Below are 23,436 nucleotides of genomic sequence, written 5' to 3' on the forward strand. Positions count from 1 at the left end.
GAATCATCTTTTTCTGAAGAGGAAGTCTGATTGGATGTATTACGAAAACCACTACCGTATTGTATTACCTGTGCGTTGTGAGTGTTTAATAACATTTCCTGTAAACGATCGCACAAATTAAGATTTAGACTTTGATCTACTGTTATTTATAACTGATCCAAATGAGAAATTTGATGCGATGTAAACATATTTGTCAAATCTACGGAATTTGGATACGTATCTTTGAGATGTTGTAATCTATCGGAAAGAGACATATTTTGTACCCCCACTTCATTATTTTCGATCGCGCTTAGTAACAGGTATGTGAGAGTTTGACACCCATACCCACCGTCTGAACATTTTTCTTCTACATCCATTTTTTTTTCCCCTTAACCTTCACAGAGGTGAACAAAAACAAATTAATATATAATACAGCGTAAACAAACAAATGGAATAGGTGTGACCTGAAAAAATCTAAAACAAATCAAATTAAAACAGTGACTAAATCATTAGCATACAATGTAAAACTGTGAAAATAACATGAATCGTTAAAACAGAATGTGTAGTACAGAGTCTAAAAACAAATCGCATAATAACATTTGTTCAAAACATACAGTACACTTAAAATGATATAGTGTCGTACAGATGCAATTCACATAGTAACATACAGAGTGATAATCATTAAAACAGAATGTACAGAGTATAGAACAAATCAAATAATAACTTTGTTCAAAACATACAGCACAATTAAAAAAGATAATGATATAGTGTCGTACAGAAGCAATTCACTTAGTAACATACAGAGTGATAATCGTTAAAACAGATTGTACAGAGTCTAAAAACAAATCACATAATAACTTTGTTCAAAACACAGCACAATTAAAAAAAAGATAATGATATAGTGTCGTACAGAAGCAATTCACATAGTAACATACAGAGTGATAATCGTTAAAACAGAATGTGTAGTACAGAGTCTAAAAACAAATCACATAATAACTTGTTCAATACATACAGTACACTTAAAATGATATAGTGTCTTACAGAAGCAATTCACATAGTAACATACAGAGTGATAATCGTTAAAACAGATTGTACAGAGTCTAAAAACAAATCACATAATAACTTTGTTCAAAACATACTGCACAATTAAAAAAAGATAATGATATACTAAAACAGTGTGAAAACAATACAAGATTTAAACATGTTGAAAAGATACAATTTTTAAAAACAGATTGAAAAGATTACTCATGGATACAAGTTTTTAATATGGTGTAAAAAGATATAAGTTATTTTGGATAAATGTTTTTAAAACAGTGTGAAAAGACACAAGATTAAAATATGTTGAATACAATATTTGAAAAAGATAACATTTTTTAAAAACAAATTAAAAAAGATGTCTCATGGATACAAGTTTTTAATATGGTGTAAAAAGATACAAGATATTTGTGGATACATGTTTTTTTTTAAATCACAGTGTGAAAAGACAAGATTGTAATATGTCAAATACACTGATATTCATTAAATCAGGTTGTGTGTAGTACAGATAGAGAAACAAGTCACATAATAACTTTGTTCAAAATGTACAGTACACTTAAAAAGATAATGATATAGTAAAACATAGTGAAAACAATACAAGTTTGAAATATGTTGAATACAATTTTTGAAAAGATGCAATACTACAGTGTAAAAAGATACAAGTCATTGAATAAATGTTTCTGAAAATCAGTGACAAAAAGATCACACAATTTTTAAATCATAGTGTGAAAATCATGAATACATTTGTTAAAAATATAATGAAAACATGCAATGTAAGAGATGTGACAAAGCTAAACAGGATGTCATCTATCTACGAAATAATTGGTGATGTATAGCACCGAGGAGATCCACCATCAAACGACGCTCTCTTAAGTGTTCACGTAACACATCGTGAAAGATTGCAAAATTTCCATTCATTCCACGGGATGAGCGGGCGCAATTGTCAATCAGCTCACGGATTATGTCATCTTGTCTATTCAGACGATCGAAAATCATATTGAAGTAATTGTCATAAATGGTAAGTCTGTTGCAAATCTCATTATGGTACTGATGCTGAAAAGATACAATTTTTAAAAACAGATTGAAAAGATTACTCATGGATACAAGTTTTTAATATGGTGTAAAAAGATATAAGTTATTTTGGATAAATGTTTTTAAAACAGTGTGAAAAACAGCCATAAGAAATGCTAGATCTACTTATTTTTCAAATCTCTTAATAGAAAACAAACATAATCCTAGGTATTTATTTGACACAGTGGCTAAATTAACTAGAAACAGAGATTCAACTGCTGACGTTTCCATAGAGCACAGCAGTAATGACTTTATGAACTTCTTTACTTGCAAGATTGATAATATTAGAGAGAAAATTATAAACATGCATCCGTCTACAGTTTCTCTTCAGACAGTGCACTGTAGTGTCCCTGAGGTAAAACTAGAATCATTCGCCGCTATAGGAGAGGAAGAATTATCTAAACTTATCAAATCATCAAAATCAACGACATGTATGTTAGACCCAATGCCGACTAAACTACTGAAAGAAATGCTTCCAGAGGTCGTAGGTCCACTTCTTGATATAATTAATTCATCTTTAACACTAGGACACGTGCCAAAAACCTTTAAGCAGGCTATTATCAAACCTCTTATTAAAAAACCTCAACTAGATCCGAGAGATTTAGTAAATTACAGGCCAATCTCGAATCTACCTTTTCTGTCAAAGATACTAGAAAAGACAGTTTCAACACAACTGTGTTCCTTTTTAGAAAGAAATGGAATCTGTGAGGATTTCCAGTCAGGATTTAGACCATACCATAGTACTGAGACTGCTCTCGTTAGAGTTACAAACGATCTACTCCTATCATCCGATCGTGGCTGTATTTCTCTATTAGTGTTATTAGATCTCAGTGCTGCTTTTGACACTATCGATCATAACATTCTTTTAAAAAGACTTGAAAACTATATTGGCATTAGTGGAATTGCTTTGGCATGGTTCAAATCATACTTATCTGACCGTTATCAGTCTGTGGTAGTTAATGAAGAGATGTCGTATCGATCACAGGTTAAATATGGGGTACCACAAGGCTCAGTATTAGGACCGTTGCTTTTCACTCTGTACATGCTGCCCTTAGGAGAGATAATTAGGAAGCATGGTGTTAGTTTTCACTGCTACGCTGACGATACTCAGCTCTATATTTCCTCGCGCCCTGACGAAACCTACAAATTCACAAAACTAACAGAATGCATAGCTGACATTAAAAACTGGATGACAAGAAATTTCTTATTATTAAATTCAGAAAAAAATGATTTCCTAATCTTTGGACCAAAAACTTCCTCACGAAAAAACCTTGAATACTCTCTAACACTTGACGGGTGCTCCATTAAACCTTCGTCCTCAGTTAGGAACCTGGGTGTGCTCTTTGATACCAATCTTTTATTTGAAAGTCATGTTTCTAGTATCTGTAAAACCGCCTTCTTCCATCTAAAAAATATATCTAAATTACGACATATGCTCTCAATGACAAATGCGGAACAGTTGGTTCATGCATTCATGACCTCAAGACTAGATTATTGTAACGCTCTACTGGGTGGTTGTTCTGCTCGGCTTTTAAACAAACTACAGTTGGTTCAAAATGCGGCAGCTAGAGTTCTTACTAGAACCAGAAAGTATGACCATATTAGCCCAGTTCTGTCAACATTACATTGGCTCCCTATTAAACATCGTATAGATTTTAAAATCTTGCTACTTACTTATAAAGCTCTAAATGGTTTAGCTCCCCAGTACCTAAGTGAGCTCTTAATGCATTATAGTCCTTCACGTTTATTGCGATCTCAGAATTTAGGCCAGTTGATAATACCCAGAATATCAAAATCAACTGAAGGCGGCAGATCATTTTCCTATTTAGCACCTAAACTCTGGAACAATCTTCCTAGCATTGTTCGGGAAGCAGACACACTCTGTCAGTTTAAATCTAGACTAAAAACACATCTCTTTGCTCTTGCATACACATAACACATTATCAATACATTAACATTTTTCAAATCCGTTAAAGGATTGTTACGCTGCAATAATTAGGTCGGCCGGAACCAAGAACATTTCCTATAACACTAGATATACCTGTACATCAGAACAAGAATGGCATCTACGCTAATATCTGTCTCTCTGCTTATCCTGAGGTTTGCCGGGTGCTGGATCCAGGCCGTATCCAGGTCAGATGGAGAACCTGCGTCTGGACCTGACTACAACGTAGCCCAGGATCCCCGTATCCGCTTACATATATTTATATATAATCGATTTTTAAACTCTATAATAAAAATGTACAATTCAGATTTTGATCTCCATATACATTTACATATATATATATCTTCCAAGGGGTTTTTTCCCTCCTAGGACTTTTTTCCCAGTGCTAGCACGCTGGGTTTTTCTCCTAGGGGGTTTTTTCCACCCCTGGAAGTCAGCCGACATTGGCTTAATGTAGCACCATCTTGTATATGTTACATATTACCACGCTTGTTTGTACAGTTTTAACCACTTCCCTTTTTTTTTTCTGTGCTTCTAATATGTAAAGCTGCTTTGAAACAATTACCAATTGTAAAAGCGCTATATAAATAAATTTGACTTGACTTGACTTGATGCATTTTGGTGAGAATTTCTTCACGTTGACTACTAAGGCAATTTATGATTTCAACAAATAAATTTCCAACGTCACCTCGACCATTCAGAGAACCATCTACTGTTTCTTCTGTGTCTGATGACCTCTGGGGGCCACTTCACAATCACTGCTCCAGGAGGATTGGTCCCATGCGTCCATCTGTGTAGATGTCCAACGGGTTACATCGTTTAAGTCGGTGTCTGTAAAAATATATATAAAGAATAATATAAGCATACTGAAGTGAAATTGAGATCATTTAAAAATAAAAAAACATTTTAATTATAATCTAAAATAACTAAGGTAAAATATGGCAATAAGAAATAACATTTTTAAAAATTAAAATATGATAAAAAAATAAATCAAGATAATTTAAAATTAGAAACTAAAATAATTTGTTAAAATAAGAAAAAAATATCACATTATGAAATAACATTTATATTTAGAAACTTTTTAAAATTAAGATAAAATTAAGACAAATCATTTAACTAAAACTATCAAAACTATATCCAGATACTGAATAAAAAATAAGACATACCTCCGACCGCCGGGCTTTTATTTTGCTCACCGACCGGATTCACATGTTGTCCTGATGGAAGTTCAGAATCATCATAGCGATCCCTGGTGGTGGAACTTGGCGTTGCATCCTGTTCAGTTGACGATTCTTCTTCCGTCAATTCGGAAGACTGCATTAAATCCACGAATCCGGGCTGGGTTATAAACTGTTGGATGTCTAAAACAAAGAAAAACAAGTTTTTTAGGTTAGGTTATTCCATGTTTTTTTTCCCTGTCACATTAACACATGTAGAACATTTAATCTGTGAAGAACTCGACAGACAGATGTACAATTCATTCACATATCAATGATAGCGTAATAAGTAGCATGTTTGACTGCGGTGCATCAGGTCCTTGGTTCGTGCATCACATCGGTCAAGCATTTTTTTTAAATTAACTTACCTTGAGAAGGATTATCATCCGAATTCCGGATTCTGAGTTGATCAGCGGCTATTATATGAAAATACGGACATACAAAATTCATCAATATTTAATATGGAAAATAGACATTTAATTTTGAAAAAAACATTGAGTGAGAAAACTTACTGATTCGATCCAGTTCCTGGAATGCAATCAATTCCAATGCATTTGTGACTAAAACGTAAAGCTTGTTATGTTAAAAATACTTTCTAAAAATAATAATAATATGCTTAATTAGTTAATATAACATTATTATAATTAAACAATCTATAAAACATTGTCTACAACATAATTATAATGATGATATAACAACAAGACATTCAAAATGGATAGCAAAACTTAGACAAGTATTTTTTAAAAGATAGAGTTAAACTCACCTTGTATCTGAGTCATTGTAAAAAAAAGCTTGGAAAAATCAGCTTGAGATGAGACGAAGTTTTCGAGAAGTCGAAAAAAAAGTGCGATGAAGAGGACCCTCTCGTGGCGTTTTTATCTGCTAGAAGTTTTTCACCCTGCCCTCTGATGATTCTCAAATTTCTACTTACATTTATTAGAATAATATTTCTAATAATCACACATTTTAAAGTAAAAACATTCCTTGTGATAAAAAAATATACTTTGAACTGAGGAGGGGTTAAAATATTAAGTATGATCATTTATTTCACATTATTTTTAGATTATTTATTATGAATATTATTCATTATGAATATTATTCAATTGAGTATACGATTTAAAATAGATGAATATATTCTTTTTTTTTATTCTTTTCTTATTCATATATTATTTCTTAATTTTCATCCGTTTAAAGAGAAGAAATATAATTTGATTCAGTCATTTTGTGAAAGGATTGATTAACTATAAGACCATAAGATTAACTAGGAATGTTTAAGTGTAAAAATACCTTTGCACTCGCAATGTTTAAAATGAGTTGTTTATATTTGTTTTTTCACATTTGTTAACCGTTTTAATCTTTTTTTGTTTATTCATTTTCACATGATACAATTTTAAACAGTGACCGCTAGATGTCCTCCGAGTTCCACGTGCATGACAGAGCACACCATCTGTTTTGGGTGTGTTTTTGTATGAGTACATATGCTTGTCAAAAAGACACGGCTTCATTTATGACATCTTTTCCCAAGGGAGTAATTTTATCTTTTGCGCGTGAAAAACGTGTTTTTTCCTACTGAAAACACTATATTGACAAAACTTGACTTGATATTTTACGACCGGAGAAAAGCAGTGACAAATTTTGTTTTTTCGAGGATAATTTATTTTTTAAAACTGTTCAGAAACGGAATGTCGTGGAAATCTGATATTCTAAGGTAAATAACCATGAATGTTCTTTTCTCTCTGCCTTTTTTTTGAGATTTTCTTAATGTGTGTGTGTTATTTGAACAAACGAATTGACGGATGATTATATAATATCCGTTCTCTGTTATATAATCTATGTTTGTATCATTGAAAATGTAGCACTATATGTAGATTAAAGATCAGACCGTTGAATAATCATACTTTGAGTTACATTTATACATAATCACATGCGTTATAGATAGTTTTATACCACAGTTTTAGTGGTATTTAAAGATAAGAAATATACGTGATATGAAAAATATCAATTGTGAAAGAAAAAATGTTCAAATGTGAAATAATTCGTAATGTTTAACATTGAGAGTTTGTTCAACATTGTTTAACATTGAGATTTTTAATTGACATTTGTTTTCTCTGTGACCGCTAGATGTCGTCTGAGTTCCGCTCATGTGTGACAGAGTGCAGCATCTGTTTCGGAGATCAAATGCGTGAACATATATGTTGAGAAAAAGACACGGCTTCATTTATGACATTTTTCCCAAGGGGGTGATTTTATATTTTGCGCGTGAAAATATGTGTTTTTACCTACTGATAAACAACAGTTATTTAAGACCGGAGAAAAGCAGTGATAATTTTTGTTTTTTCAAGGATAATGTGGCGACCAGGGCGGGCGAGAGCCGTGAGGGAACGGCGTGAGGCCGGTGGCGCGAGTGTTAATGAGCTTCACCTGGGACGTCTGCCGGCCACACAAACATAATAAACCATAAAATAAAGTCCAGGCCTGGTCCTCTCTCATCCTTCACGGTAGTCGCTCCTCCTTTTATGCTCCCGGAGCTCCTCCGTGAGGGACTCAAGGCCGGTGCGCCTCCCAGGTGAAGCTCATTAACACTCACACCACCGGCCTCGCGCCGTTCCCTCACGGCTCTTGCCCGCCCTGGTCGCCACAATTTATTTTTTTAAAACTGTTCAGAAACGGAATGTCGCGGAAATCTAATATTCTAAGGTAAATAACCACAAATGTTCTCTATCTCTTTGAGATTTTCTTTATGTGTGTGTGTGTGTGTGTGTGTGTGTGTGTGTGTGTGTGTGTGTGTGTGATATATCTCATCAAATGCATTGACGGATGATTAAACTATTTTATTAGATTATATAATATCCGTTCTCATTTATGTACACTGTTTGTATCATTGAAAATGTAGGATAAAAAAAGATCAGTCCGTTGAATAATCTCATACTTTGAGTTACATTCATGCATAATCTCTTGTGTCATATATAATCAAACACTGATTGGAACCCAATACAGAAATAAGATATAAAAGTTTATGGTTGAAATATTTTTATCTATTAAAATACACACGTGTTGGAAAAACATTCCTCTTCTCTGAACCAGTTTCACCAAGTTGTGAGAAGAGCTACACTTTAAGAGCTTTAAACTTTAAGCATTTTTTTATTATTATTATTATTTTTAACATTTCCTTGACTCAATAGAACTCATGCGGTCACGCAAGTCTCTTTTCTCCATGAGAAAAATTTAAGGAGGTTTTATACACTCAGGTTAAAACTTTTACATTGTTTTATTTCATTTGTGATCAAGTAGTTTATTTTAAACCAATTTATAGATCATTGATTTTACTCTCTCTCTCTGTTTCTCCTCTTACAACCAGAGGTGTGAAATCTGAGACTGAGACCACATGGGGGTGGGATGGCTGGCTCTGTGTGTGTGTGTGTGTGTGTGTGTAGGTGTGTGTGTGTGTGTGTCTGTGTGTGTGTGTGTGTGTGTGTGTGTGTGTGTGTGTGTGTGTGTGTGTGTGTGTGTGTGTGTGAGTATATGTTTTTCGTTAGATTAGTTTGTGCGTAGTAGATTTAGTTCAATAAAGTCTTGTTTGATTTTTCCATACATATGAGTGTCTTGTGCTGTGCTTACCAAATTGCTGCCTTAAACAAAGATTGTGCTACCTTGTTCATAATCATAATAAATAATCATAACAAAATATTATTTCAGTGACCACGGGATAATATTTTGTCCAGAATTAGTAAAATATTTCAAGCTTAATTTCTCGGTGGATGAATAATTGATAAAGTATTAAAATATTGATTCTGAATCGTTTACAGTTAATGACTTTTTTAAACCATAAACTAAATTTTAAAATAAACATGCAAGTTTAGATATTAATATGCCTATATAAAAGGTATATATTAAGGGTGACCGTAGCACAAATTATGTACTTCATCTAGCCAATTTCTATAGGTGTACAGACAAAATTTTTATTGCAAACATGTTTTATCAGCACTATTCTACATATTTATGTCATCATGTGTATATATATTTTTTTTTTTTCTTCCCTTTTTATATTAAACAATAATAAAGAGTATTTAAGAGGAATACAGTCAAAACCTTAGCTATGTTATACACATTGCACTTGAATGAACGTGTAATCTGCTGGTTTTCCTGTAGGTGACCTCTTTCTTCTTACGATGCACTTAGGGCTTTACGATTACCCCAGAACACTTGTAGATCTACGATCATTTTCAAGTGCTACTTAAGTTACGATGCTTTTGGGAAACAGACCTTCATATTAAGATTACTCATACGATCATTTTTACGATCAACTTAGGCTTATGATGCTTTTGGGAAACGCAGCCCTGGACGATGACATCACTGTTTTCTCCAGTGCTGATTTATAGAAAAATAACTAAATTAAAAATTGATTTTTACAATGGAATGAATCAATACTGTATTTACTTAAGCTGGACAATGACCATTTTCTTCTAAAGCTGTGTAAAGCTGCTTTGACACCATTTGCATTGTAAAAAGTGCTATAGAAATAAAGGTGACTTGACAGTTTGCAGGTTCACTGGTTTACTATGGCTACATTCATACTGCAAGTCTTAATATATAAGTAATGACGGGCCCCAGTGCTCGCTATTATGACGGCCCCCTAAATGCCTGAAGCAGTTTTGCACACTCACCAGCATATTCAGCTGTCATTGCAGGCTTTTGGTCTTGCAGAGTAGGAAAATGCACAGTGTTAACCTTTTCCAGTTGCAGTTGCCACAGCTTTAATTTCCCTTGATGATTTCACATTTGAAAGCAGGGAGCTAAGAAGCTGGTTCGGACCTTGGAGCTTGACGTTCGGCTCTGACATCTGGCACTCTTTCACGAACTCTCCTTCTGAATGAGGTTTCAGCTTCTTAGCAATTAGCTGACTTACCACAAAACTTGCATGAGTAACATCTCTGTCAGTTAACTTTATCCACGCGCATTTGTCCTCGCAACTCAATCAGTTTAGCATGTTTCGAGCTGTAATGATGCTCGAGATTTGCCTTTTTCCATCACTGCAAGCGCATCCCCACAAACTAAGCAGACTTGATTGCCTTTCACTTAAACAAAAAAATAATCATTTGTCCATTTTTCTTGAAAAGGGTGACATTCTGCATCTACTTTTCTTTTCTTGACAGTCGCCATGATGCATATCAGCGATGACAACCACTAAGTGCATGTTGCGTTCACCGTGACTGTGACCTGGACAGGCATACAGACGGAATGGGATCAACCGGAACGAGTCTATTATTTTATAACATTATTATATATTATAATATATAACAATATAAAATAACATAATTATATTGTAACTAACAAAATATAATAACATAATAATTATATAAGTTTTCTCACAGAGGGTTTCTGGAAACCTGTGCAGCAGTCTCGTGTCTCTCTCATCTGCTCATGCTTAGAACGGCAGCAGCGCCAGTGCAGCCTGGGTTACATGATTACAATTATTATTATTAGGGGCCAAGCACCGAAGGTGATCCCTTGGGTCAAGACGAATCGATTGCACCCTATGATGTCATTTTCCGTCATGAAAATAGGCCGTTGCCTATTTTCTCCTAGACCGTTGCTCCGAGATGTGATGCAAAAATTACCCTTGAAGCTGTATCTCTACAATGCTTTGACATATTTAGACCAAACTTGGTACATGTCATCACAAGCATGACCTGAGGCATTATACAGTGTTTCGGTGCAGCGCCACCTACTGGAGTGGAGATATGAAAAATTGATATTTTGCTCATAACTTCTGATGAGTTTGACCAAAATTCATAAATTTGGTATGGGTCATCAGGACAATGCCCTGAAGGAGCCTGAGAAGTTTCGGACCAGCGCCACCTCGTGGTCAAAAGTTATAACAAAATTTACAAAAATGCTAATAACTTTTGTCTATATTAACCAATTGTAATGAAACTGATCTCTGTAGATTCCTTGGGTTATGCTGAGAACATAGATATCAAATTTGCCATAGTCAGCTAAACGTCCTGTCCGCCATATTGTTTTTCTTTAAAAACCTACTTTTTCGAACTCCTCCTAGACCGTTGCTCCGATTTTCACCAAAATTGAACCGTGTCATCTTCAGACCATGCCGACAAAAAGTTATGGATTTCAAGTCCATATGTCAAACCGTTTTTGTATACCAGAGCAAAGAATTTGAGGCATGATTCAAAAATGACTCTTGAAGCTGTATCTCTTCAGTGCTTTGACATATTGACACCAAACTTTGGAAGTGTCATTGTCACCTCACTCTGACCATACCACAACAATTTGGACACAGCGCCACCTATTGGTCGAAAGTTATGAACCAGTAAATCCTCATTTTTGATAATTTTTCAGCTCTTATGCCTAAAATGATCTTAATACGTCTTTAATTGTTCACTGTTGCAGTTGGTCTGATGCTCCCAGCCGTGTTGGCTGGTTTCTTGTGCCGTTTTTGTGCTTGGCCCCATAATTGCTGCTTGCAGCTATATTTAGGGGCCAAGCACCGAAGGTGCTTAGGCACCTATTGTTATTGTTGGCGTTCCGTACGCTTATTATTCTTCTTCTTCTTCCGCTCTTGAAGTCTATGGCAGCCCATAGAACCGCTTGCGGGAAAGTTGTGAAATTTGGCACACAGTCAGAGGACAGTCTGACCTTTGTCCATAGCAAATTTGGAGTCTCTAACTCAATCCCTCTAGCGCCACCAGCTGTCCAAATTTGCACTTATATTTATGTTAATAACTTTTGAACCATAAGGGCTAGAAACACAATTCTTTTTTCCTCTTATTCCTTGCCTCAAGACGAATCGAACGCACCATATGACGTCATTTTCCGTCATGAAAATTTTTCCGCCATTTTGAATTTTCTGAAAAACTTACTTTTTCGAACTCCTCCTAGGCCGTTACTCCGATTTTCATGAAAATTGAATCAGATCATCTTCAGACCATGCTGACAAAAAGTTATGGAATTCAAGTTGATTCCTCAAACCGTTTTCGAAAAACTAACGAACGAATTGTACGTAGTGCTTGCGAAAACAGAAGTAAGGCTGTATCTCCGCAACGCTTTATTGTATTCAGACCAAACTTGGTACATGTCATCACAAGCATGACCTGAGGTACCATGCAGTGTTTCGGCGCAGCGCCACCTACTGGTGCGGAGATATGAAAAATGGGTATTTTTGCTTATAACTTCTGATGGGTTTGTCCAAAAATCATAAATTTGGTCTCGTTGGATTCGGGGAATCATGCCGAGTCGAATTATATCCAATTTTCCCAATTCGGCCATTTTGGCCGTCGGCCATTTTGAATTTTGTGCTAAAATGCTGTATTTTACGAACGTATTAACGTATCTTTACAAAACTTGGTATGGGTCATCAGCACAATGCCCTGAAGGAGCCTGAGAAGTTTCGGCACAGCGCCGCCTTGTGGTCAAAAGTTATAACAAAATTTACAAAAATGCTAATAACTTTTGACTGTATTCACCAATTGTAATGAAACTGGTCTCAGTAGATTCCTTGGGTCATGCTGAGAACAAAGATATCAAATTTGCCATAGTCAGCTAAACTTCCTGTCCGCCATATTGTTTTTCTTTAAAAACCTACTTTTTCGAATTCCTCCTAGACCGTTGCTCCGATTTTCACCAAAATTGAACCGTGTCATCGTCAGACCATGCCGACAAAAAGTTATGGATTTCAAGTCGATATGTCAAACCGTTTTCGTATACCAGAGCAAAGAATTTGAGGCATGATGCAAAAACGACTCTTGAAGCTGTATCTCTTCAGTGCTTTGACATATTCAGACCAAACTTGGTATGTGTCTTCACAAGCATGACCTGAGGCAGCATACTTTCGGCGCAGCGCCACCTACTGGAGTGGAGATATTAAAAATGCCATTTTTGCTTATAACTTCTGATGGGTTTGACCAAAATTCATAAATTTGGTATGGGTCATCAGGACAATGCACTGAAGGAGCCTGAGAAGTTTCGGACCAGCGCCAGCTTGTGGTCAAAAGATATAACAAAATTGACAAAAATGCTAATAACTTTTTTTCTAATTGCTCACTACTGCTGGTCTGATGCTCCCAGCCATGTTGGCTTGCTTCTTGTGCCATTTTTGTGCTTGGCCCCGTAATTGCTGCTTGCAGCTATATTTATTATTCTTCCGCTCTTGGAGTCTATGGCAGCCCATAGAACCGTATGGTAAAAAGTTGTGAAATGTGGCACACAGTTAGAGGACAGTCTGAGCTGTGTCCATAGCCAATTTGGAGTCTCTAACTCAATGCCTCTAGCGCCACCAGCTGTCCAAATTTGCAATTCTGTTTATGCTAATAACTTTTGAACTGTATGGGCTAGAAACCAAATTCCCTTTTCCTCTGATTCCTTGGGTCAAGACGAATCGATTGCACTATATGTCGTCATTTTCCGTCATGAACATTTTCCCGCCATTTTGAATTTTCTGAAAAACCTACTTTTTCGAACTCCTCCTAGGGCGTTATTCTGATTTTCACAATAATTGGACCAGATCATCTTCAGACCATGCCGACAAAATGTTATCAAAAGCTTTTCGAAAGATCCATCCGTTCTCGAATAGGGCACAAATGAATTCGACCGAAAGCTCGCAAAATCACACTTAAGGGTATATCTCCAAAAAGATTTATCGTATTTTGACCAAACTTCATACATGTCATCACAAGCATGACTTAAGCCAACATGCAGTGTTTCAGTGCAGTGCCGCCTACTGGTCCGGAGATACGAAAAATGGCTATTTTGGCTAATAACTTCTGAATGGTTTGTCCAGAAATCATAAATGTGGTCACGTCAGATTCAGGGTATCATGCAGAGTCGAATGATAACCATTATTACCATATCAGCCATTTTGGCCGTCGGCCATTTTGAATTTTGTGCTAAAATGCTGTATTTTATGAACGCATCAGCGTATCGTCACAAAACTCGGTATGGGTCATCAGCATGATGTCCTGAACCAGCCTGAGAAGTTTCGCACCAGAGCCACCTAGTGGTAAAATCAAATATTCAAATGCTTATCACTTTGACTGTGGTCGACTTGTTTTCAAAAGACTCAAGTCCTTAGACTCCTGAATCCCTGTTGGGTCCAACGATACCAAACATGTTAGGTTTCGAAATATGGTTTGTCCGCCATGTTGAATTTTGCGAAAAAACTACTTTTTCGAACTTGTCCTAGACGCTTCATTTGATTGTCATGAAAATCAAACCAGATCATCTTCAGTACATTCTGGCAAAAAGTTATCAAAAGCTTTTCGGTAAATCAAACCATTCTCAAATAACACGCAAATTAATTTAACGTAGAGCACCCAATTTGGACTCACGGCTGTATCTCTGCAATGCTTTATCATATTCAGACCAAAGTTCATATATATCATCCCAAGCAAGACCAGAGCCTACATGCTGAGTTTTGGCGCAGCGCCACCTACTGGTTTGGATATACAAAAAAATGGTTATTTTTGCTTGCAGCTTCAGGTAGGTTTGTCCAAAAAATCATAACTTTGGTCTTGTTATATTAGGGGCATCAGGCCAAGTCGAATGATAACCATTATTACCATATCAGCCATTTTGGTCATCTGCCATTTTTAATTTTGGGCTAAAATGCTGTATTTTACGAACACATTAGCATATCATCATAAAACTCGATATGGGTCATCAGTACGATGCCCTGAACGAGCCTGAGAAGTTTCGCACCAGCGCCACCTACTGGTAAAATCAAATATTCAAATGCTTATCACTTTGACTGTGGTTGACTTATTTTCAAAAGAGTCATGACCTTAGACTCCTGAATCCCTTCTGAGTCCAACGGTACCAAAAATGCTAGGTTTCCACTTACGGTTTGTCCGTCATGTTGAATTTTGCGAAAAACCTGCTTTTTCGAACTCGTCCTAGACGCTTCATTTGATTGTCATGAAAATCAAATCAGATCATCTTCAGTCCATTGTGGCAAAAAGTTATCAAAAGCTTTTTGATAAACTCAACCATTCTCAAAAAACACGCAAAATAATTTAACGCAGAGCACCCAATTTGGACTCATGGCTGTATCTCTGCAATGCTTTATCATATTTAGACTAAACTTCATAAATATCATTCCAAGTAAGACCAGAGCCTACATGCTGAGTTTCGTCATAACGCCACCTACTGGTCTGGAGATATAAAATAGCAAAAATAGCCAACATTTTTGCTTATTGCTTCAGATAGGTTTGTCCAAAAATCATAAAGTTGGTCTTTTTCAATTCGATTAGTGTTTTTTTTTTTCATATGCTTATAAATTTTGATCTGGTTGATTTATTTTTATGGGAGTCATATCCTTAGCGAGTGTCATTGTCACCTCATTCTGACCATACCACATTCATTTGGTCACAGCTCCACCTATTGGTCGAAAGTGATAAACCAGTAAATCATTATTATTGATTGTATATATCATTTTCCAACACCTTTGCCTTAAATGATCTTAATAGGTTTTTAATTGCTCAAACTTGCAGCTGGTCTAATGCTCCCAGTCATGTTGGCTGGCTTCTTGCGCCGCTTTTGTGCTTGGCCCCGTAATTGCTGCTTGCAGCTATATTTAGGGGCCAAGCACCGAAGGTGCGTAGGCACCTATTGTATCCGTTGGCGTTCCGTTTTTTAATTATTATTAGGGGCCAAGCACCGAAGGTGCGGAGGCACCTATTGTTATTGTTGGCGTTCTTTTTTTTTTTTTTTTTTATTAAGGGCCAAGCACCGAAGGTGCGGAGGCACCTATTGTTATTGTTGGCGTTCTTTTTTTTTTTATTAGGGGCCAAGCACCGAAGGTGCTTAGGCACCTATTGTTATTTTTGGTGTTCCGTACGCTTATTATTAGGGGCCAAGCACCGAAGGTGCTTAGGCACCTATTGTTATTGTTGGCAGTCCGTACGCTTATTCTTCTTCTTCTTCTTCTTCTTCTTCCGCTCTTGAAGTCTATGGCAATTCCCTCTAGCGCCACCAGCTGTCCAAAGTTGCACTTATGTTTATGTTAATAACTTTTGAACCATAAGGGCTAGAAACAAAATTCTTTTTTCCTCTGATTCCTTGGCTCAAGTCGAATCGATTGCCGAATCCCTATGACGTCATTTTCCGTCGTGAAAATTTTTCCGCCATTTTGAATTTTCTGAAAAACGTACTTTTTCGAACTCCTCCTAGACCGTTACTCTGATTTTCATGAAAATTGAATCAGATCATCTTCAAACCGTTTTCGTATGCCGGAGCAAAGAATGTGAGATATGATGCAAAAATTACTCTTGAAGCTGTATCTCTACAATGCTTTGACATATTCAGACCAAACTTGGTATGTGTCTTCACAAGCATGACCTGAGGCAACATACAGTGTTTCGGTGCAGCGCCACCTACTGGAGTGGAGATATGAAAAATTGTTATTTTTGCTTATAACTTCTGATGGGTTTGACCAAAATTCATAAATAGGCATGGGTCATCAGGACAAAGCCCTGAAGGAGCCTGAGAAGTTTTGGAACAGCGCCACCTTGTGGTCAAAAGTTATAACAAAATTTTCAAAAATGCTAATAACTTTTTACGTTTTTAACTCATTGTAATGAAACTGGTCTCATTTGATTCGTTGGTTCATGCCAAGAACATAGATATCAAATTTTCCATAGTTGGCTGAACTTCCTGTCCGCCATATTGTTTTTCTTTAAAAACCTACTTTTTCGAACTCCTCCTAGACCGTTGCTCCGATTTTCACCAAAATCGAACCATATCATCTTCAGACCATGCCGACAAAAGTTATGGATTTCAAATCGATACGTCAAACCGTTTTCTTATACTGGAGCAACGAATTTAAGGCATGATGCAAAACAAACTCTTGAACCTGTATCTCCGCAATGCTTTATTGTATTTGAAGCTGTATCTCTGAAATGCTTTGACATATTGACACCAAACTTTGCAAATGTCATTTTCACCTCACTCTGACCATACCACATTAATTTGGTCACAGCGCCACCTATTGGCCGAAAGTGATGAACCAGTAAATCATACTTTTTGATCATTTTTCAGCTCTTTTGCTTAAAATCATCTTAATAGGTCTTTAATTGTTCACGGCCGTGTTGGCTGGCTTTTTGTGCCGCTTTTGTGCTTGGCCCCGTAATTGCTGCTTGCAGCTATATTTATTCTTATTAGGGGCCAAGCACCGAAGGTGCTTAGGCACCTATTGTTATTGTTGCTGTTCCGTACGCTTATTATTCTTCTTCTTCTTCTTCTTCCGCTCTTGAAGTCTATGGCAGCCCATTTTGTGCTAAAATGCTGTATAGGACAGTCTGCCCTTTGTCCATAGCAAATTTGGAGTCTCTAACACAATCTCTTTAAGCGCCACCAGCTGTCCAAATTTGCACTTATGTTTATGTTAATAACTTTTGAACCGCAAGGGCTAGAAACAAACGAATCGACTGTACCATATGACGTCATTTTCCGTCATGAAAATTTTTCCGCCATTTTGAATTTTCTGAAAAACGTACTTTTTCGAACTCCTCCTAGGCCGTTAATCCGATTTTCATGAAAATTGAATCAGATCAGCTTGAGACCATGCTGACAAAAAGTTATGGAATTCAAGTCGATTCCTCAAACCGTTTTCGAAAAACTCACAAACGAATTGTATGTAGTGCTTGTGAAAACAGAAGTAAGGCTGTATTTCCGCAATGCTTTATCGTATTCAGACCAAACTTGGTACATGTCATCACAAGCATGACCTGAGGTACCATGCAGTGTTTCGGCGCAGCGCCACCTACTGGTGCGGAGATATGAAAAATGGGTATTTTTGCTTATAACTTCTGATGGGTTTGTCCAAAAATCATAAATTTGGTCTCGTTGGATTCGGGGAATCATGCCGAGTCGAAAGATATCCAATTTTCCCAATTCGGCCATTTTGGCCGTCGGCCATTTTGAATTTTGTGCTAAAATGCTGTATTTTACGAACGCATTAACGTATCTTTACAAAACTTGGTATGGGTCATCAGCACAATGCCCTGAAGGAGCCTGAGAAGTTTCGGCACAGCGCCGCCTTGTGGTCAAAAGTTATAACAAAATTTACAAAAATGCTAATAACTTTTGACTGTATTCACCAATTGTAATGAAACTGGTCTCAGTAGATTCCTTGGGTCATGCTGAGAACAAAGATATCAAATTTGCCATAGTCAGCTAAACTTCCTGTCCGCCATATTGTTTTTCTTTAAAAACCTACTTTTTCGAACTCCTCCTAGACCGTTGCTCCGATTTTCACCAAAATTGAACCGTGTCATCGTCAGACCATGCCGACAAAAAGTTATGGATTTCAAGTCGATATGTCAAACCGTTTTCATATACCAGAGCAAAGAATTTGAGGCATGATGCAAAAATGACTCTTGAAGCTGTATCTCTTCAGTGCTTTGACATATTGACACCAAACTTTGGAAGTGTCATTGTCACCTCACTCTGACCATACCACAACAATTTGGACACAGCGCCACCTATTGGTCGAAAGTTATGAACCAGTAAATCCTCATTTTTGATAATTTTTCAGCTCTTATGCCTAAAATGATCTTAATACGTCTTTAATTGTTCACTGTTGCAGTTGGTCTGATGCTCCCAGCCGTGTTGGCTGGTTTCTTGTGCCGTTTTTGTGTTTGGCCCCATAATTGCTGCTTGCAGCTATATTTAGGGGCCAAGCACCGAAGGTGCGGAGGCACCTATTGTTATTGTTGGCGTTCTTTTTTTTTTTTTTTTTTTTATTCTTCTTCTTCTTCTTCTTCTTCCGCTCTTGAAGTCTATGGCAACCCATAGAACCGCTTGCGGGAGTTATGAAATTTGGCACACAGTTAGAGGACAGTCTGATCTATGACCATAGCCAATTTGGAGTCTCTAACTCAATCCCTCTAGCACCACCAGCTGTCCAAAGTTGCACTTATGTTTATGTTAATAACTTTTGAACCGTAAGGGCTAGAAACAAAACTCTTTTTTCCTCTGATTCCTTGGGTCAAGACAAATCGATCGCACCCTATGACGTCATTTTCCGTCATGAAAATTTTCCCGCCATTTTGAATTTTCTGAAAAACTTACTTTTTCGAACTCCTCCTAGGCCGTTACTCCGATTTTCATGAAAATTGAATCAGATCATCTTCACACCATGCTGACAAAAAGTTATGGAATTCAAGTTGATTCCTCAAACCGTTTTCGAAAAACTCACGAACGAATTGTACGTAGTGCTTGCGAAAACAGAAGTAAGGCTGTATCTCCGCAACGCTTTATCGTATTCAGACCAAACTTGGTACATGTCATCACAAGCATGACCGGAGGTACCATGCAGTGTTTCGGCGCAGTGCCACCTACTGGTGCGGAGATATGAAAAATGGGTATTTTTGCTTATAACTTCTGATGGGTTTGTCCAAAAATCATAAATTTGGTCTCGTTGGATTCGGGGAATCATGCCGAGTCGAATGATATCCAATTTTCCCAATTCGGCCATTTTGGCCGTCGGCCATTTTGAATTTTGTGCTAAAATGCTGTATTTTACGAACACATTAACGTATCTTTACAAAACTTGGTATGGGTCATCAGCACAATGCCCTGAAGGAGCCTGAGAAGTTTCGGCACAGCGCCTCCTTGTGGTCAAAAGTTATAATAAAATTTACAAAAATGCTAATAACTTTTGACTGTATTCACCAATTGTAATGAAACTGGTCTCAGTAGATTCCTTGGGTCATGCTGAGAACATAGATATCACATTTGCTATAGTCAGCTAAACTTCCTGTCCGCCATATTGTTTTTCTTCAAAAACCTACTTTTTCGAACTCCTCCTAGACCGTTGCTCCAATTTTCACCAAAATTGAACCGTGTCATCTTCAGACCATGCCGACAAAAATTTATGGATTTCAAGTCGATAAGTCAAACCGTTTTCGTATACCGGAGCAAAGAATTTGAGATGTGATGCAAAAATTACCCTTGAAGCTGTATCTCTACAATGCTTTATCATATTCAGACCAAACTTGGTATGTGTCATCACAAGCATGACCTGAGGCATCATACAATGTTTCAGCACAGCGCCACCTACTGGAGTGGAGATATGAAAAATGGCTGTTTTTGCTTATAACTTCTGATGGGTTTGACCAAAATTCATAAATTTGGTATGGTTCATCAGGACAATGCCCTGAAGGAGCCTGAGAAGTTTCGGACCAGCACCACCTTGTGGTCAAAAGTTATAACAAAATTGACAAAAATGCTAATAACTTTTGATTATATCTACCGATTGTAATGAAACGGGTCTCAATAGATTCCTTGGGTCATGCTGAGAACATAGATATCACATTTGCCATATTCAGCTGAACTTCCTGTCCGCCATATTGTTTTTCTTTAAAAACCTACTTTTTCAAACTCCTCCTAGACCTTTGCTCCGATTTTCACCAAAATTGAACCGTATCATCTTCAGACCATGCCGACAAAAATTTATGGATTTCAAGTTGATAAGTCAAACCGTTTTCGTATACCGGAGCAAAGAATTTGAGAGATGATGCAAAAATTACTCTTGAAGCTGTATCTATACAATGCTTCGACATATTCAGACCAAACTTGGTACGTGTCATCACAAGCATGACCTGAGGCATCATACAGTGTTTCGGCGCAGCGCCACCTACTGGAGTGGAGATATGAAAAATGGCTATTTTTGCTTATAACTTCTGATGGGTTTGACCAAAATTCATTAATTTGGTATGGGTCATCAGGACAATGCCCTGAAGCAGCCTGAGAAGTTTGGGACCAGCGCCACCTCGTGCTCAAAAGTTATAACAAACTTGACAAAAATGCTAATAACTTTTTTTTCTAATTGCTCACTGCTGCTGTTGGTCTGATGCTCACGGCCATGTTGGCTGGCTTCTTGTGCCGTTTTTGTGCTTGGCCCCGTAATTGCTGCTTGCAGCTATATTTAGGGGCCAAGCACCGAAGGTGCGGAGGCACCTATTGTTATTGTTGGCGTTCTCTTTTTTTTTTTTCTTTTTTTTTTATTATTATTATTCTTCTTCTTCTTCTTCCGCTCTTGAAGTCTATGGCAACCCATAGAACCGCTTGTCATCACAAGCATGACCTGAGGTACCATGCAGTGTTTCGGCGCAGCGCCACCTACTGGTGCGGAGATATGAAAAATGGGTATTTTTGCTTATAACTTCTGATGGTTTTGTCCAAAAATCATAAATTTGGTCTCGTTGGACTCGGGGAATCATGCCGAGTCGAATGATATCCAATTTTCCCATATCGGCCATTTTGGCCGTCGGCCATTTTGAATTTTGTGCTAAAATGCTGTATTTTACGAACGCATTAACGTATCTTTACAAAACTTGGTATGGGTCATCAGCACAATGCCCTGAAGGAGCCTGAGAAGTTTCGGCACAGCGCCACCTTGTGGTCAAAAGTTATAACAAAATTTACAAAAATGCTAATAACTTTTGACTGTATTCACCAATTGTAATGAAACTGGTCTCAGTAGATTCCTTGGGTCATGCTGAGAACATAGATATCACATTTGCTATAGTCAGCTAAACTTCCTGTCCGCCATATTGTTTTTCTTCAAAAACCTACTTTTTCGAACTCCTCCTAGACCGTTGCTCCAATTTTCACCAAAATTGAACCGTGTCATCTTCAGACCATGCCGACAAAAAGTTATGGATTTCAAGTCCATATGTCAAACCGTTTTTGTATACCAGAGCAAAGAATTTGAGGCATGATTCAAAAATGACTCTTGAAGCTGTATCTCTTCAGTGCTTTGACATATTGACACCAAACTTTGGAAGTGTCATTGTCACCTCACTCTGACCATACCACAACAATTTGGACACAGCGCCACCTATTGGTCGAAAGTTATGAACCAGTAAATCCTCATTTTTGATAATTTTTCAGCTCTTATGCCTAAAATGATCTTAATACGTCTTTAATTGTTCACTGTTGCAGTTGGTCTGATGCTCCCAGCCGTGTTGGCTGGTTTCTTGTGCCGTTTTTGTGCTTGGCCCCATAATTGCTGCTTGCAGCTATATTTAGGGGCCAAGCACCGAAGGTGCGGAGGCACCTATTGTTATTGTTGGCGTTCTTTTTTTTTATTTTTAGGGGCCAAGCACCGAAGGTGCGGAGGCACCTATTGTTATTGTTGGCGTTCTTTTTTTTTTATTATTAGGGGCCAAGCACCGAAGGTGCTTAGGCACCTATTGTTATTGTTGGCGTTCTGTACGCTTATTATTAGGGGCCAAGCACCGAAGGTGCTTAGGCACCTATTGTTATTGTTGGCGTTCCGTACGCTTATTAGGGGCCAAGAACCGAAGGTGCGGAGGCACCTATTGTTATTGTTGGCGTTCTTTTTTTTTTTTTTTTTTTCTTCTTCTTCTTCTTCTTCTTCTTCTTCTTCTTCTTCTTCCGCTCTTGAAGTCTATGGCAGCCCATAGAACCGCTTGCGGGAAAGTTGTGAAATTTGGCACACAGTCAGAGGACAGTCTGACCTTTGTCCATAGCAAATTTGGAGTCTCTAACTCAATCCCTCTAGCGCCACCAGCTGTCCAAAGTTGCACTTATGTTTATGTTAATAACTTTTGAACCATAAGGGCTAGAAACAAAATTCTTTTTTCCTCTGATTCCTTGGGTCAAGACGAATCGATCGCACCCTATGACGTCATTTTCCGTCATGAAAATTTTTCCGCCATTTTGAATTTTCTGAAAAACTTACTTTTTCGAACTCCTCCTAGGCCGTTACTCAGATTTTCATGAAAATTGAATCAGATCATCTTCAGACCATGCTGACAAAAAGTTATGGAATTCAAGTTGATTCCTCAAACCGTTTTCGAAAAACTAACGAACGAATTGTACGTAGTGCTTGCGAAAACAGAAGTAAGGCTGTATCTCCGCAACGCTTTATCGTATTCAGACCAAACTTGGTACATGTCATCACAAGCATGACCTGAGGTACCATGCAGTGTTTCGGCGCAGCGCCACCTACTGGTGCGGAGATATGAAAAATGGGTATTTTTGCTTATAACTTCTGATGGGTTTGTCCAAAAATCATAAATTTGGTCTCGTTGGATTCGGGGAATCATGCCGAGTCGAATGATATCCAATTTTCCCAATTCGGCCATTTTGGCCGTCGGCCATTTTGAATTTTGTGCTAAAATGCTGTATTTTACGAACGCATTAACG

Source organism: Chanodichthys erythropterus, chromosome 16, assembly GCF_024489055.1.
Source record: "Chanodichthys erythropterus isolate Z2021 chromosome 16, ASM2448905v1, whole genome shotgun sequence".
Taxonomy (NCBI): Eukaryota; Metazoa; Chordata; class Actinopteri; order Cypriniformes; family Xenocyprididae; genus Chanodichthys; species Chanodichthys erythropterus.